General features: G+C 47.6%; 1 protein-coding gene and 1 pseudogene across 9 annotated transcripts in view; one reads left to right on the top strand and one right to left on the bottom strand.

The window, feature by feature from the left end:
* The first annotated feature begins 1436 nt into the window (after positions 1 to 1436).
* Mical3 (microtubule associated monooxygenase, calponin and LIM domain containing 3) overlaps positions 1437 to 12894 on the top strand; it is a 139724-nt gene continuing 128266 nt past the window's right edge. For all 9 annotated transcript variants that reach the window (XM_048335185.1, XM_048335184.1, XM_048335183.1 and 6 more), the window contains exon 1: positions 1437 to 1543. The gene's annotated coding sequence lies outside the window, so the exon portion shown is untranslated. The remainder of the gene's footprint in view (positions 1544 to 12894) is intronic.
* On the bottom strand, positions 1841 to 8071 carry LOC125342833 (annotated as a pseudogene).

Genomic DNA, 12894 nt, shown 5'->3' with positions numbered 1-12894 from the left:
CTCAACAAAATAAGCACCAAGAAACAGGGGAGAGGGGTAGAGCAATGAAGAGGAGAAAGGAAAGAATCAAGCCAACAGCTCATGTAGTACACAAGAAAAGTAAAGGAAGGGGTGGGTGGGAGAGGTGAGAATGCTGAAAGGGGCGCATCGTATTCATAAACTGTTTTTTAAAATGGTAACCCTTTGTACCACTATTGAAAGATAATAATTTTTTCTTTAAAGAAAATGTGATTAGTATGAAAAGGTAAAATGCAGGCTCCCCCGCCCCGTGTGGAACTATAGGCGGGGAGTTTGGGAGAGCTTTGGTTTGACTGAGTGTTGCGGAAAGCATCGCGGGCAGAGAGCATCGCGGTTGAAGGGCTGTCACAGGTTTCAGATCAGCACTGCTTGGAGGGCTGGCCAGCCGCGAGTGTTGCTGAAGGCAGGAATTCTGGAGACTTCTTTGAAGCCTCCCCTCGTCAGATTCCGAGTGGGAAGGTGGCCTGAGCCTTCTGAGACTCCCCGAGGAGGTGGTGGTGTCTCCTGTGGAGTCAGAATGCTCTTGAAGAGCCGAGGGGCCCAGGAAAAAAACCAAACAAAAAACAACACAACACTGAATTCGCCTTTACAAAGGGCACAGTATCTTCACAAAGATATGGGTGTCAGAAACCCTGTCTACTTTGAGCCACAGTTCTTTAAGATGGTAATATTAATCTTCTTGGGGCCGGAGGCGTGGCTCAGTGGGTAGAGCGCTAGCCAATGAGTGAAAGAGTCAGGTACCGAGTTCAAGTCCCGCGGGGGGCGGACAAGAGAAAGACTCTGAGAGTCTCACGAAAAGAGAGTTCAACTACGGCCCAGTGCCTTCACTGGACTCGAGGAGAAACGGAGGCAGTGTCAAGTAGAATTCAATTTTCTCTTGTATCTTTTTTTCGCTCTTTCCTCCGGAAACGCAGGTTTCCCCACGGTCGATCACCCGGGGACAAGAGAAATACAATTCTACTTTTGTGGCAGCCAAGCGCAGCTAACGGGTCCCCTTTAGGTGCGTCGTCCTGCCCCCGCCCCCTAGCTGGCTTTGCCGACCCCCGGATCTCCCCATTGGCTATTTTGTGCGCCCCTCCAGGATCGCCCGCCAATCCGCCTTGCTCTCTTCCGCGGGCGCTCTGGAGTGTACCATGTGGAGCAAGCTGGGGTGGGGGCCGAGAGGAGAACCTGGCCGCGACTCACGTCTAGAACTTTGGCACAGGACCCGGGACATTCTGGCGAATCGGAGCCTGGAGGCGGCCACCAGGTCCCTCGGGGGGGGCAGGAGCGACACGCCGGTTCCGGGTGACTCGGAGCCCGCGCGCCCCCGAACCCAGGGCCCCGTGGTTGGGTCCGGAGGGCCGCAGCGCCCGCCCGCTACTGCGCCGCCCGCCCCCTGAGCCCGCCCAGCCTCCGCGGCGCCGCTGCCGCGCTGGACGCCGCGTCTGGCGCGGGGCCGCTCGCAAGACCCGGACGTGTGGGGCTGGACGACCCGGCTAGCCTCGGGGCGCCGGCTCCCGGAACGCAGCGATATGAGGTGGAGGTGAGTGCGGGACCCCGCCGCTCCCCGCCGCCTCCCGCCTGCTCTCGGGGCTCTGAGGGCCCGGGCTGGGGGCTGGTTGCAGTGCGGGCGGCGGGAGGCGACCTCCCGCCTGGGCCGGGGCCTGAGGACCCCTTGCGTTTCCCACCTGGCGGCGCTGTCCTTAACCTCCGAGGTCGAGGTCAGGTCAGGGTCACGGGGCGGGGCCCCGTTCCGACCGGGCCCCGGGCCCCCCGCTTCACGCGGTGCCCTCATTGCCCCCGGCCCCCCTCCCGCTTCCCGCGGTCTCCGCCGCCCTCCCTACCCCGCGTCTCCGCGGTCTCCCCGCTTCCTGCGGTCCCTCGGTTCCGCGTGGTACCATAGGTATCCCCTGTTTCCCGCGTTCCTCCCGTTCTCCGCGGTCTCCCCGTTCCCCGGTCCCTGTCCGGAGCGTGCCGGCCCGGGAGAAGCCCAGGGCAGCGCCCGCGGGTCGTCGGCGGGGAAGCGGGACCGAGGAACTGAGGCTTCGTCGGGGCGGGAGCCGGGCCTTTGCCGCCGCCGCTCCCAGGCTTGGGGCGGGCTGCGCGCGCCCAGGTGCAGGCTGTCCAGGTCGTAGGGGCTCGGAGCGAACCCCGACTTTTCCGTTAGGCAGGGGCCGAGTGGGGCGAGGCGGCCGCGGAGGTCCGGATGCTTCTTATCCGAGGTCCGCCTCAGCTCCCCGGCAGTGCCGCAGCCCACACTGGACACGGCCCGAGGGCTGCAGAACTCCTCCCCTGAGGGCTGGAGATCCCCTCACCTGGGGGGCTAGATGGAGGTCAACTCACTTGAGGGGGTGCAGATCCCCTTCCCCGGGGGGTGGGGTGGCTGAAGATCCTCCTCACCCGGTGGGGGGGCGCTGGAGATCATCTCCTGGGGGCGGGTGGCTGCAGATCCCCGGGGGGGGGGGTGCTGGAGATCACCTCAGCAGAGGGCTGGAGATTGCCCAAGAGGTGCAGCTGAGACCCCTGGCCCATCAGCGTAACCAGAGCAGTGATGGCCGTTTGCAGGTTTCTGGCATCTCTGCTGCACATCGGCTGTGCTAGTCAGCCCTTTCATGGTGGTTTGTTGGGAAGAAGGGGTGTTCTGCATGGCAGGCAAGGCCTCCACCCCAGCCCCTTGGGGCGGTCATGGCCAGCCGAGTCTTGGTAACATTTCTCTAGAGTCTGCAGGCAGAGAAAAGATTCCCAAGGATATGAGCCACACTCATGTCTTTTTTTTTTTTTAATTGTGGATGTTTAAGGCAGACATTATGGTTTTATGTGAAATGGATTAATGCAGAGAAATAGAGATGATTTGCAGGTTTGTTTAAAAACTTTAAAAATAAGTGTCATGTAGGTGGAGAGAATGGTGTTTAAATAGGAAACCAATGTGTATTTGGTTCCAACTGTTAGTTTGCTACATAGACAAGCATTTTTTAGTTGATGGCTTGTACCCCGGGGGCAGGAGTGAGTGAGACTGTATAGCGATTTTATATAACAGAACCGAGTCACCTCACTTCTTACCTGGCCTCCCAGATGGTGGTTTATTGTTGTGGTTGCCTTCTCCCTGAGCACATCTCTAAAGGACCTGTAAGAGAATGCTATAAATGCCTTGATTGTTGCATATTAAAAACTTTGCTCTGGTTATTTTAGCCTTACAGTGAGTTTTTCTTCTGTTCCAAGTTGTAAACATTTTGAAGTGTCTTTTGATAGTATATTAAATAGCATAAGTTAATTTCATAATTATAGGAAAGATGTTTGGTGGTTCCTCCTGTGAAGACTGTTTGAGAATTAGGACCTGACTACTCAGTCAAAGTTCCTTTTGTGTTTATTTGAAATGTTTAAAATTTGACTACAAGGCTGTGATATTACCTCTCCTCCCCCCATGGTCATTTCCAGGTATCAGAGGAAAAGTGGGCTTGGAAGATAAGGGAGGGAAAGTACTTAATGCACTGTGTGGCCTTCAGTAGGTGTTCAGTCAAGACACATTAATGCCTTCTTCCTCCTTGGCTGAGGGTGATAAAAATGGATGCAGTTTTGCCTCATGCTCCCTTTGTAAATTGGGATGATGAGCCACTTGCTTCTCACCCCATTCTGGCTCCAGCCTCAGCTCTGGGTTCTGTGTGTACCAACACTGAGGCATGACCTCTCCTTGCTTTCTTGCTCACAGCTGACCCTCTACCACCTGACCCATACCTTCAGTTCCAGTGTTTTGTTGGTTACTTGGAGATGAGAGTTTCTAGATTTGTCTTTCTGGGCTGGCTTCGAACAGCTATCCTTAGGTCCTAGTCTTCTGAGTACTAGGATTTTAGGCACCTGATGCCTGGCATTGTCCTATATTTTAGTGGTAAGCTGTAATTGAAACTCATCCCTGGACTGTGAGGCAAAAATCACACAAGGAAAAACTGAGCTTTTCTTCCTGGCTCATGCAGGCTCATATAGCTGTCAAGTGCTCGCCCCCCCTCCCCCCCCTTTCTTTTGAGGCTTGGCCTTGCATGGGTAGTCTAGGCTAGTGCTGAACTCTGATTCATCCTGCCTTAGCCTCCAGGAGTGCTGGGAATACAGGCATGCACTAGCATGCCCAACCCTTAGAGTACATTTTTAAAGAAGGGATGGTACAAGTCTAGAAGGGATTCAAATACCACTCAGCACAGGAGAAATGCATGATCAGAACCAACTCTGTCTTGACTCTGTTGAATGTCTTGTAGGTGGGGATTTTGCTTGTTAATGGTCTGACGTGCCCAAGTGGAACCAGAAACATGACTGATTTCTCCTGGCACTGCCATCTGAGAAGTGGCCAGGGTAGTTGTGGCCAGACCAGCAGACCTGGTTAGACTCTCAGCTTTCCTGAGCTCTGGTTGGCCACTGAACCATCTCTGCATTAATAGGCTCTTGTGAACAGATTAAAAGGCCATTTGACTTGATATTCTTGAAAAACTAAGAATCATCACTAAAAATGATGTTTATGTCTGTCAATACTGGGCATGACATTGAACAATAATCATGTTCTACTTACTGTTTTTAATAACCAGCATTCTGTACTTACTGTTTTTCTTTAATAATCAACATTCTCTATTACTGCTTTCGCTTGGATGTAGTGGGATGTTTTCTTCATATGCTGGCTCTTTTGGGGGTGAAGCATTGAGTGCTTTGGACATTATAATCAAGCACTCCATCATGTAATTGTACTTTGAGCCCCGCTCACTGGTTCTTGTTTCTGAGGTCAGCAAAGTGTAGTATGCTGTATTATTTCAGTTTCAAAGCTCTGGAAGTAGAAGTGATAGGATTGACTCTTTAGTTGTGAGTTCATTCCTGCGCTAACACTTGAATTGAACACTGAGCTAACACTTCTCACTTCATTGACACCTTTGGAGGAAAACACAAAACAGATAGACACACATATATGCATATACTCATGCTCGATTTTGGGGTGCTGAATTAAAGTCAAAGAGACTAGACTATTGTGCTTTTCTAATTACTAGATAGTTAAGCACTGTTAATACTTTTTTTAAATTTAATTTATTTATTAAATGAACACAAATTTTTTGACAAGGTGTTGTGCAAAAAGGGTACAGTTACATAGTAGGGCAGTGTGTACATTTCTTGTGATATCTTACTCCCTGTTTTTCTATCCCTTCTCTAGGTCAGGTAGACATATATACAATATACAATGTATCAAAAACATATACAGTAGCCACGTGGCCACGCCCAAGAAAGTTCGCCTAGGGCTTTAAATCTAATGTCGATATTAGACCATATGTCGACAGTAGTCTTATATGAACGTACATACATAGCTTTTGAGCTATTGTATTCCCCTGAGAGGTCATGTTAATACTTTTTTTGAGGGCCTGTTTTCAGGAACCTGTCTTAGGTGCTTTGTGTACATCACCTCATTTATTCCTCAACCCTTATATAAGGTATGTAAGGTACTGTCCATTTTACAACTGAAGAGTAGGGTTTGGTGAGATCCCAGTTCAAAAAGGTGGTAAGGCTGGGGCTCAGACCTTCATAGTGTCTTCTTTTTTTTTTTTTTTGGCCAGTCCTGGGCCTTGGACTCAGGGCCTGAGCACTGTCCCTGGCTTCTTCCCGCTCAAGGCTAGCACTCTGCCACTTGAGCCACAGCGCCGCTTCTGGCCGTTTTCTGTATATGTGGTGCTGGGGAATCGAACCTAGAGCCTCGTGTATCCGAGGCAGGCACTCTTGCCACTAGGCTATATCCCCAGCCCCTCATAGTGTCTTCTTGACCCTAGGCTCAAGTGTTAGTGGGGCAAATCTTGGAGTCCTGACACCTGTTGCTCCCACCCTGGGTAAATGCTAGACCAGGGCTCTGTTCGACAGTTTTCACACTCTGGTCTGTTCTGGAAGTATTCCTCTTGTCAGATGAACAGTCATTATTTTAGGAAAAATAGTCAGCTGAGCTGAAAAACATCTATATTTGAAGAGTGTAAAATATTTAATAAAACCAGAGGGTAAGATTAGCAGTGGTTTGTGGACCATAGAAGTTAGTACTATTTCAACATCAAGCCATATTTAGTGCCCAGGCTTTTAAAATCTAAGTTGTAGGTTGAAATTGTAACACTAGAGGTATGACCCATAGGCCAAAATCTGTACAGTACGTGAGACTCCCATTTATGCTTAGATGACAAAGTTGAACCTCTGATTTTGTTTTGGTCTCTAGCTTCCACAAGTAAGGCAGTTCATTATAGGAACGGAATGGATATTTTTTGAGACTTACCTAAGCTCTTTCTGGACCTCAGATTCCCTCCAGCTACCCCTTCTGCATCTCTGATTTCACTTCTCAGAATTGAGCGTTTATCCTGTGGAATCTGGTGAGGTACGTGAGTGGGCCAAATGGTATCACTGCTTCTCTCTCTCCCTGCTCCCCTTCTCTTCCTTTCCTCCCTCCCTCCTCCCTCCCCCTCCTTTCTCTCTATGTAGTTCCTTTTTTTTTTTTTTTTTTTTTTTTTTTTTGCCAGTCCTGGGGCTTGGGACTCAGGGCCTGAGCACTGTCCCTGGCTTCTTTTTGCTCAAGGCTAGCACTCAACCTCTTGAGCCATAGTGCCACTTCTGGCTTTTTGTGTATATGTGATGCTGATGAATCAAACCCAGGGCTTCATGCATGCTAGTCAAGCACTCTACTGCAAAGCCACATTCCTAGCCCACTCCGTTTTTGTTTTTTGTAAAAGTGAATGTAACACAAAAATGTAGTAGTTGAGGATCAGTCCCAACTGTCTGGAGCCAGCACCTCTGGACTCAGGAAGAAATAGCTGTTTTGAAATCACCATGCAGGACACTTTCACCTTCCACTGGAATGACTTAAGCCTCCTCAAGAGGGACCTGAGGATCAAAGCCCAGGACTGGGTCCTGGCTCACAGTGAACTCTCTGGCTTCTCATTGGTCATGCCATGGCATGGTTCTTCCCTAACCACTATTCAAGCAGGTCCCAGTAAACAACGCACTAGGAAGAACTGGAATTACTATCACTCAGCCCTCCTGAATATAATAGGAACCTTCTCTGGGCTCAGGCTGCAAACCTGGACCCCAAAGGTGTCATTCTGACTGGATTCTATGAAGGGAGTGAGTACATGAGACAATGAGAAGAATGAAAATGGGAGCTACTGGTCCCCATCTGCCTACAGCTTCCATGGCTTTACATATGGTCTCTGTACCCCCAGGAACTGCAGGGGCTTGATGGCCCTTGGGTTCAGTTCATTGATGATGGGAATACCGGTTGGCAGGTTCAGCTCTATAGGGGCCTTTTCAGAGCATCTTCCAGATGCTTGATGATGCCCCAGAGGCTGTTGCCATGGGCTGCAACCAGAACTCTTTCCTCTCTTTGATCTGGGGGACAATTTCTTCATTCCAAAAGGGCAGTGCTCTGGCAATAGTATCTTTGAGGTTCTCACAGGAGGGTGGGTGATCCTCAGGGAGGTCTGTGTACCGGTGAGAAGGGATGGTCAGGCTCTGTTGGAGGTAGTGGGATGTCATAGCAGTACCTCCAGATCTTTACCTGGGTCTCACCTGCTTAGCAGCAGTTTCTGCTTTATTGAGGCCAGTCAGACCCTGTAGTGCCACTCATTGCGGTGCCGAGTTCTCACCACTGGCAACCACATTGGGCCAGTGGTGTCTAGCACTGTCCAGAGGGTTCTGATTGCTCTTTTCTTCACTAAGGTGAATCAGATGTTGAATTCATTGCCAGCATCTTGCAGAGCTTGCCTGCCCACTACCCCTTGCCTGGCCTCTGTGTCTTACCAGCTGGTAAAGTGGTTCTCCTGGTCCTAGGCACTTTTTTTTTTTTTGGCCAGTCCTGGCACTTGGACTCAGGGCCTGAACACTGTCCCTGGCTTCTTTTTGTTCAAGGCTCTGCCACTTGAGCCACAGCGCCTCTTCTGGCCTTTTCTATATATGTGGTGCTGAGGAATCGAACCCAGGGCTTCATATATATGAGGCAAGCACTTTTGCCACTAGGCCATATTCCCAGCCCCTCCTAGGCACTCTTGCCCTGCAGAATCAGCACCAGTTTGTGGGCAGCCATGGTAGGCTTGGGATGCAGCACCGAATGAGAGAAAGTCTCACCATAGTGGAGCAGTACTGGCTGGCTGATGGAGCACTACTGGCTGTGGAGGCTGAGTCCTCAGGCAGGAGGTCTCCCCATAGTGGAGGATTATTACTGGCTGTGGAGGCATGTCTTTGTCATTTGGGGGAGTGGATCCACCATCTTATTTCTGGGGCTTCTTCCTAGCTCTGGGGCCTACATACTATGCCTACCATGACCTCATCTTGGTTATAGCCTTGTGGCAGCATTGACAGTGTTTTCCTGTCTCCCTTTTTCTCCGTCTTCCTTAAGTCTTTCATTGTCACGGACTATATTTAGAAGTTGAGGTATTGTAGAAAAAGGCCTGCTAAGTCCTCTTATTGCTGGGTGTGCTTGTTTTTTAATCTTATGTTTACCAAGACCTCTGGGTTACTTTGAGTGTGTCCCTTCCAATAGAAACTGTTTTATTTCTCCTGGAACTGAGTCAAACATCTTCTGCCCACTGCTCCCTGCTATGCTAATTAAGTTGATTCTGTTTGGTAATCCAATTTAGGACACTCACAGGTGGCTAATGAAAAGTTCTCTGCCCATTACAATGAGAAGGTCCCAGAGAAGGTTTTTGTCACCTTAAAGGTGATATATGAAAATGTGGAGTCTTTCCTCCATCTTCTCAAAAGCTCGCACAAGGGCTGGGGACATGGCCTAGTGGCAAGAGTGTCTGCCTCATATACATGAGGCCCTGGGTTCCATTCCCCAGCACCACATATATAGAAAATAGCCAGAAGTGGCGCTGTGGCTTAAGTGGCAGAGTGCTAGCTTTGAGCAAAAAGAAGCCAGGGACAGTGCTCAGGCCCTGAGTCCAAGGCCAAGGACTGGCAAAAAAAAAAAAAAAAAAAAAAGCTCACACAAAAACAAGACAGCATGTATTCAAACTTCTTGGCTTTAAATGGGATTCCTTACAGTAAAGGAACTTTACAACATAATTTCTTCTCTTAGGAATGTAAGTTTTTACCTCTCTATATACAGCTTCATAGGCTGTCTGATCTACTGTTGTTGGGAATTACTTCCTGTCACTTGCTTTGTTTTTTGATTCAAAGTCATTTGTAGCTGCTGTTGGTCTCCAACTCATGGCTCTCTAGCCTCAGCTTCCTTAAGTGCTGGGATTATAGACATGTACCATCATGCTTGGCTTGCCTTTTATCTACCTGTACCTCTTTATTCCTGTCATGAGTAGACTCTCAGAGTCCACTTGCTAGTGCATTCTGTCTTTCAGCCTCCCTGGCCTTGTTTTGGCTTGTTGGTGTATGGTAGAGAGAACTAGGTGTTGTCACAGGCTGTCAGTCAGGGTGAGTGCTGGCAGGGCCTGGCTGGCTTAGCATTGCTCATGCAGTATTCATTGGTGTACTAGTAGCAATCCACACTATCTACAGCTCCGCAAGTAGTGCTTGTCTTTCATGCTGGTCTCCAAGCTATTTTTGCAAGCTTTAAGAGGTCCAAAATTCTTTGGCATAAGCAACAGGTAGGAAAATCCATACAGATTAGTTCCAGATAGTGGAGTAAAGGAGATCCCAAGTATTTATTTAGCTAAAAAATGTCTTACACTGGAAAAGTTGGAAAGGGAACTAATCTCAGAGGTCTCCATTGATTGATTGACAGTACCAAGGTTTGAACTCAGGGCCTCACACTTGCTTATCTGTTTTGCTTAGCCTACCACTGGAGCCACAGTTCCAACTCTCTGTAGTCTACCGTAATAAAATCCACTAAATAATATTTACAAAGTGGGAAGAGAAGGTGGAGGGGGTAAAGGGAGTATAACGATGAATTTGATCAAAGGACACTGCATCCATCTATAGAAATAGCACAATAAAATTTCCATGCAATTAATGTACCCTTAAAAAAAAAGCACACTTTATAACATGATCTCTTATTCCGCACAACATTCGTAGGCAGTTAAGTATATAGTGCTAATGTAACAGTTGGGAAACCAAGAGGCTCACGTGAGACTAGACTGCTTGCCTGTGATTGCCTAGCTGGTAAATGTTGGAGCTGACTCACACTGAGAGTATTGAGCTCTGTAGTGGCTAAGAGCATAGGTTCTGGAACCATATCTCAGTGTGTTCCTTAACCTCTCTGGGCCTCAGTTTTTCACTGATGCCATGAGTGGTTTAGCAGTCCCACTCAGCAGAGTTCTTCCAGACATGTAGGTGCTCCCTTAGCCGATACTTGACTGGCTATGTTTCTGAAGCATGGAGTGCTGTCTGGGAACTTTGCTTTTTTTCTGATATTGAAAACAATGCTTAGAACAGCATATGTAGGTTCAGACTGTGCACTGAGCTAGAGCAGTTTTCTTTGTAGTATTTGGAACATTATCAACTGAGGAGGAGGACTTGGGACAGTCAAGTAGTGACATATGCTACCATGGCCAGCTTATCAGTTGAGATGGGGGTCTCTAACTTTTTTGTTTTGGCTGACCTAGACCCATGGTCCTTTGGATCTCTACCTCCCAAAAAGGCTTTAAAAAGGCAGGACTAAAGAGTCACCCTGCCAGCTCATTAACTTATTGATTGAGCCCTCTACCTGTTATACTATACTGGGTATTAGGACAGAAATATAAACTTGTCCTTGCTCATGGGCCCACTTACTATTGAAGGTAGCTTACGAATGAACAATAAATAGACAGTGAGCAGAGAAGTGATATAAAACAAAAATGGCATAGTAAGTTGGGGAAAGGGCTAGGAATGTGGCTTAGTGATAGAGTGCTTGCCTAGCATGCATGAAACCCTGGGTTCGATTCCACAGTACCACATAAACAGTTAAAGCTGGAAGTGGCGCTGTGGCTCAAGTGGTAGTGTTAACCTTGACCAAAAGAAACTTACGGACAGTCCCCAGGCCCTGAGTTCAAGCTCCAGGACTGGCAAAAAAAAAAAAAAAAAGTTGAGGAAAACAAGAGTAATGATCTGATAAACTTTAGAGAATTGATTTTTGTGCCAATACTAGGTTAGGTGCTTCACATATATCATCTTCCCTGTGTCATCCATGTTTGCAGGTGAGAACCAGAGACTCCAACAATCTTGACCAAGGACACTCAGTATACGGATGAGAGAGGAGAGAGGACTATGATTTAAACTTGGCCTATACCAACTACCATGGGTGTTTGTAGGAAATGTAGTTTTATGTGTGTCCAGGTCATGAGTAAGATTGCCTAGCTGCTGATATAAGCAAAATCTCAGAGTTGAGAGTGAGTTTGGTGCATTCAGCATACTGAAGAGGAGGCTGGCCCGACTAGAGCTGAGTTCAGTGTCTGAGCTGCTGTGCCAGCTCTGTCTGGGTGCTGGGAGGTGAGTAAGATGTATTCCTTGCCCTGTGGAATCTTACTGTAGCTGTGGAGACAGACACACAAATAGATGATTTCAGGACCTGTGATGAGTGTAAGTATAGGTTTCTCTGCAAGATAGAAGGAACCAGGAGGTCTTTCCAGAGCGGAAGGGCAGCCTCACAGCAAGCTTACCATTGAAGGTGAGAAGGGTTTCTAGAAGATGGAGAATAGTACAGACAAAGGCATGGCTTTGTGAGCTTCTCTCCAGGAAAGCAAGTTGATTCTCCCTGTCTGATGTATGCTATGGCACTGCTCATATGTAACGGGGAACTCATGAGGCGAGGACTACGGGGAAACAGCATGGAAGTAGTAGTTCAGGACAGTTAATGAGGCAGGACAAAGGAGAGCCAAGAGGGATCACTGTGAAAGAAGTTGGCAGACCTCTCTGTAAAGGTCCAGAAAGTAATGTGCTAGCTTCTGTGACCTCAGTGGTCTATGATGCAGCCACCTAACTCTGTAGCAGTCATAGTGTCCATGCCACCCCAGAATGAGGAGTGGATGGGTAAGGCAATGTACAAAGATTTTATTTATACCTTGGAAATTTGAATTTCATATGATTTTTCAAATCACAAAGTAGTCACATTTTGCTTTTCTTGCAATCATTTAAAAAATGTAAAATTCTGTTCTTTTTTTTCTTCCCTTTTTTTAATTAAAATTTTTTTTGACACAGTGTTGTGCAAAAGGGGTACAGTTACATTATAGGGCAGTGTGTACATTTCTTGTGATACCTTACACCCTGTTTTTCTTTCCCTTCCCTAGATCAGGTAGACATATATACAATACACAGTGTACCAAAAATATATACAGTAGCCACGTGGCCTACACCAAAGGAAATTCACCTAGGACCTTAAATGTAATGTCAACAATAGAGTTTGCTTATCCTTGTCTTTTATGAACATACATACATAACTTTTGAGCTGTTGTGATCCACTGAGAGGTCTATTTTTGACCTTTATATGTTGAGTAGTTGTTTGGTTTTAGTTACATAATGTAGGGTCGCTGACCCAAACCTGTGGGAAATACCATTTGACAAGAAGCTTTTAGTTTCACAGACCTGGTTTCTACCGTCCCCTCCTCCCCCTACCTTAACAGTCATATATCAAGGAGATCATGCCCCTTTGTTTTCTGTGTTCTAGGCTTGTCTTGCTCAACATTATTTGTTCAAGTTCTGACCATTTCCCTGCGAATACCAATATTTCACCATTTCTAATCACTATGTAGTATTCCATTGTGTATAGGTACCATATTTTTTGGATCCATTCATCTGTGGAGAGGCATCTGAGTTGTTTCCATATTTTGGCTAGTGTGAATTGTGCAGCGATAAACATGGGAGTGCAGATGTCTTTTTGATATCTTGAGGCCTGTTGTTCAGGATAGATGCCTAGGAGTGGTATGCCTGGATCATAAGGTAGGTCTATGTTGAGCTTTTTGAGGAACATCCATACTG

The sequence above is a fragment of the Perognathus longimembris genome, chromosome 27 (assembly GCF_023159225.1).
Source record: "Perognathus longimembris pacificus isolate PPM17 chromosome 27, ASM2315922v1, whole genome shotgun sequence".
Taxonomy (NCBI): Eukaryota; Metazoa; Chordata; class Mammalia; order Rodentia; family Heteromyidae; genus Perognathus; species Perognathus longimembris.
This window is presented reverse-complemented; position numbering and strand designations above follow the sequence as displayed.